Here is a 5,021-nt window from a genome sequence, read left to right as displayed (position 1 = left end):
ACGAATTTCATTTCAAAATTTTTGTAGGGTAAAAAAGTTTAAACATTAATTGTATTAACGTTTACATAGATACTATTAAAAATTCGTTTTCATAATTAAAATGACTTTACCATTTCGAGTTTATCATGAATCATTAGTATTTTTACATCCTTGGAATTTGAATTTAGGTACATTCAATTCAATAGACCATTTCGCAGAACCAAAACGTGCCAAACTGCACAACCAAAGCAACCAAAGGATTTGGCGTTGCCAACCGTCGAGTAAGCTTTTTCCGTCAACTTACCTTAAAAATTCCCACTTTTATAAAAAAAACTTCCCTCCTGTTTGCAAAATCTGAGAAGATATGTTGAATTATTTTCAAATATTTTGATTTTTTCTTAATATTTTACAATTTGGACTGGAACAATAATTCCCTTTTGAGTTAACTTTTTCCCTTTATCACCGTTTATGTTGAAAATTCCCGCAAAAAGGGAAATTTCTCTCCGTTGGGCAACACTGACCACCGATTTTGTTATTCCACAATACATTCATAACCCCCCCCCCCCCCCCATATTCTGACCATTTCTATTCTTACCTGAATGGATCAGGGATAGGAAAAAACCGTAAAATATGAAAAAGAAAACAGGCATTATTTCATTATTTGTATCATCTATGGATCTATACTATGCAGTGTTAAGGATGAAGGCGAATGATGTAGTACTAGGACTAAAGAACATACATAATCTGTTTATTTTGTTTGCGGTGCTTCAAAATACATATATAATCTATTTTGATAACTCAATATTACTTAAATAGGTAAGTACATATAAGTATTATATAAATTTTAGTTACTTATTATGCATAGTTTAGTTTAGCTAAATATTATATAATGATTTATATAAATAACTATAATTTATAAATATGTACTTACTTTTTAAGTAATATTGTAGAATGTAGGTACTAACTACATTCTCATTTGCAATTAAAATATGTAAATAGATATTTGGTAGAACCAGTAGAACCTAAGATGAGATTAGGTGATGCTGAAAACATACTTCTAAGCAATATAGCACTTGATAGCACTTTCTTAGAATATTCTTAAAAATATAATATTCTTCCCATACAAAGATGTGCGGTAGTACGTTCTTAGTATATAAATAGAAGGTTTATAGCACTTCCTTGGAATATTCTAAAAAGTACCTTCTTGGTATAAACTAAAAAGATGTGCGGTAGTATGTTCTAAGTATACACATAGAAGGTTTATAGCATGTCCTTGGAATGTTCTAAAAAGAACATTCTTGGTATATACTGAAAAGAAGTGCGGTAGTACATTCTAAGTATATACATAGAACGTTTAAGTACTGTAATGTAGTATATACTCAGTATCTGCTCTGCACATTCGCAATGGTAATTACGCACATTCTCAGTATATACTTTTTCTGAAAAGTATGTTCTATGAATCTACTAAGAACATGAAATTGTTATGTGGGAGGTGTAACATAAACTTTTCGAAATCTTCTAACTTGACGGCACATGTAAAAAGAAAACATCCAGGTAATATCATATTTTATACAGGGTGTTTGGTAAAGAATGGGCCATAGCTTAACACAAGAATCTACACGTCGAGCAAGTCTCGTAAATTTCACGATTGCGAGCCACGCTTCACGCAACCGTGTTTGTGTACTTGTGTTTCGAGTTGCGTGGTCGTGCGGAGTTATATTTATATACCAAATTTAAATGTTTCTACTGATTCATACGCTGTCAAAATTAAATCAATATGGCTACTGGGTGTAAAAGATAAATCTTATTCTATCTGTTCTTAATGAGTTTTAGATAATTTTAGTTGTATTTCTTTGTAATTTTGTGTTGTACAAAGATTAATTTAACATTTTCTCTGGAAGTATTAATTTAGAAAGATAATATGCTTCATTGGTGTTGTGTTTTGAAGTGTGAAATGCAAAGTAATTGTGATAAAGTCAAGATAAAGTTCACTTTTAAACTGAACTAAATAAGGTATCTGAGAGACAACAATGGTTAAATGCAATACAATGTACAGGTTTTACTAGCGAAATGAAAATTTTCCTGTCCTGTCTGCTGTAATCATTTTATATCTGGTAAGTTACAATTACAACAGTAACGATTTTTGAAGATGTTAACATTTTAATCTTATAGGAAAACCAGCCGACTTAATCGATAATAACAATCTCCAGATTGGGTTCCTTCAATACATATGGGCTATTAACACAATGAAATAAGTTCCAGAAAATCTAAAATGGAGTGGTATCAAAGGAGAATTAAAGGAAAAAATATTCATATTGAAATTATTTATAAGGCACTGGACTGTCTTAAATTCTACAATAATACTAGGTGGGTAAATTATTTTAGACATTTTTCATTAAGAGTAGATTAAGATTAAGTAGATTTTCATTCAGTAGATTTAAGACTTGTTTACACGGGTAGAGTAATGATGCAAGTACTTGATAGAGTAGAGTAACTCTACCTGTAAAAATGCTCAGCACAGTAGAATAGCTGGTAGAGTGTATAGTTGAAGTTAAAGTAGAGTGACTAGCAACCTATGGCAAAGTAACTACTCTATGACCACCACTACTGCCAAAATGTCTACTCGGCTGCACACTCTACCCATGGAACACGCTCAATTATGGCAGAATAGAGTAGGTAGGAGAGTACATGGGGGCGCTGTCATTCTGGCTGGAATTGTGTTGTGTGTAAATAGTGAAAATGAAGTTCACCGAAGATGAAACTTTAAAACTTGTAGAGCTATAATACGGCCAATGCCAGTGTTTATGGAATTTAGGTAGTGTATACTACAGAAATAAAAGTTTGCAGCAAGCTGCAGAGGATGAAATCGTCGAAAGAATGGCAAAAAGGGGTTTTGGAGTAAACGAGCTTAAGCAAAAAATTAAGAATTTAAGGTGCACTTATAATCAAGAGTGTTTAAAAATACAAAAATCGGTTTCACTATACTAGCATCAGTACTATACTTGTACTCTCCTCATGTGAATGGTATCAAGCCATTTTTGGTAGAGTACTACTGCTACTCTACTCTCCTCAAAACTCTACCCATGTAAACAAGTCTTTAGAAACAGTGGAAAATGAGGTAGCTAGTAGAGTAGTAGTAGAGTAAAATATACTGGTTTAGCAAATTACAATTTTTAAAGGTAATACAGTAGCGATAAACAGGTAGCCAAAACGTGTTCCAAGATTGTCACTGTAATTTTGAATATTTTTTCGAGGCATTTGGCACACGTATTCGTAAAATAATAAAGAATGGCGGTACAGAGCCCAATTTGAAAAATATATTAATATGTGGAAATTACTCTGTAATTATACAATATTTAAAAAACGAGCCTGTACCGCCATTAAGAAGAACAAAAAAATACACTTTCTTCAAATAAACTTTTTTATCCGATGCCTAGATTTTGTGTAATTTTGGAACTACTAATGAAATAAAAAATTTTAGTAGTTCCAAAATAACACAAAATCGGATAAAAAAGTTGTATTTGAAGAAAGTGTATTTTTTTGTTCTTCTTAATGGCGACAAGCTCGTTTTTTTTATATTGTATTTAATTACAGAGTAATTTCCACATATTAATATATTTTTCAAATTGGGCTCTGTACCGCCATTCTTTATTATATTACGAATATGTGTGCCAAATATCTCGAAAAAATATTCAAAACTACAGCTGCAATCTTGGAACACATTTTCACTACCTGTTGATTGATACTGTTTCCTCTTAAGATAGTTTTAATAGTTATTTATGATATAAGTATTAAAAGTACAATTTTAAGACGCGCATGTGAAAGTTAACTTGAAAAAATAATTTTATTAATGTTTTGACTTCCACATCAGATGTCATTGTCACAATACAAAATATTCATTATTATTAGGTTTGTTCTAGCAAACAGTCAAACTAGTCAAAAACCATCAGCAAACAGTTGGTCAGTAAAAGAACATAATACAGTCACCAGTGCGATCCCCTCTACTCGCGCTGGTCCACTATTCGCTGATGGTTTCAAACTGATGCTAGAACAAACCTATTATTATTATGCATATCATTATCTGTAAATAATATTTCTTCTGATTGTTAATTGTAAAGGATAGAAAAATTACCATTTATTTTATTTTTTTAGAATCAGCTGAGAGAAGTGGTCTACAAAAAACCAGGAAGGAAACGGAATATGTGGCTACGAAAGGCAAAAGAAAGGTTTACAAAGCAAATGTGACACATTTTTTTTAAATATTTAGGAATATCAGTAAATTGCATTAAAAAAATGTATGAAAAGATTTTGTTCAATAAAAATGTTTATATTTATCAAGGATGTATTATTTGGTATGGCCACATATCGTCAGTGATGTAATAATACATCCTATCTGTTTTTTCATGAGTTTTGTAAGAGAGACTAAAAACTTGTCTTAGGGTCACCTGTTTTCATATGATATTTTTTGACTTGTTTTGTAGTAAATTAAACTATCTATGAACTACAAAACAAGTCAAAACTTACATATGAACACAGGAGGTGACCTTAAAACATGTTTTTCCATCTCTCATACAAAACTCATGAAAAAACAGATAGGAGGTATTGTCACATCAGCAAGGATGTACAGTGATGAGTGCCCTAATAACCGGCAAAATATGGGCAACATATTTAGTTGTGAGATAAAAAGAAATGAAACTAGTCGAGCTGGGAAATTTAGCGAAATTAACCTTTAAATTTACGTTATATTGATCCCACCTTTACACATATCGGAGGAGTATGTCAACTAAAACTGTCACTGTGACAGTGGTAGTTTCCAAACTCGTCTGATACATCTGAAGGTGGTACAAAATCAATACAATCTAAATGTATAAGTTAATATCGCTAAATTTCCCAGCTCGACTAGTTTCATGTCTTTTTATCTCACTACTTAATACATCTTTTGTGCTATTTTGCCGGTTATTAGAGCGTTCATCACTGTATTTCTGGTATATCCAGGGAATGTCTACAAAATATATTTTGAATGTCCAGAGAACATTCGTGGA

The 5,021-nt window shown here is 31.6% G+C and overlaps 1 long non-coding RNA gene across 1 annotated transcript; it reads left to right on the top strand.

Moving 5' to 3' along the window:
- The first annotated feature begins 1,727 nt into the window (after positions 1–1,727).
- Positions 1,728–4,313, top strand: LOC126882224 (uncharacterized). The gene is made up of 2 exons (XR_007697233.1): positions 1,728–2,346; positions 4,132–4,313. It is a non-coding gene; the product is annotated as an uncharacterized LOC126882224 (long non-coding RNA).
- The last annotated feature ends 708 nt before the right edge of the window (positions 4,314–5,021 follow it).

The sequence above is a fragment of the Diabrotica virgifera genome, chromosome 3, assembly GCF_917563875.1.
Source record: "Diabrotica virgifera virgifera chromosome 3, PGI_DIABVI_V3a".
In the NCBI taxonomy this organism is placed as follows: Eukaryota; Metazoa; Arthropoda; class Insecta; order Coleoptera; family Chrysomelidae; genus Diabrotica; species Diabrotica virgifera.
Note: the sequence above shows the minus strand (reverse complement) of the source record. Positions and strands in the feature narration are given on the sequence as shown.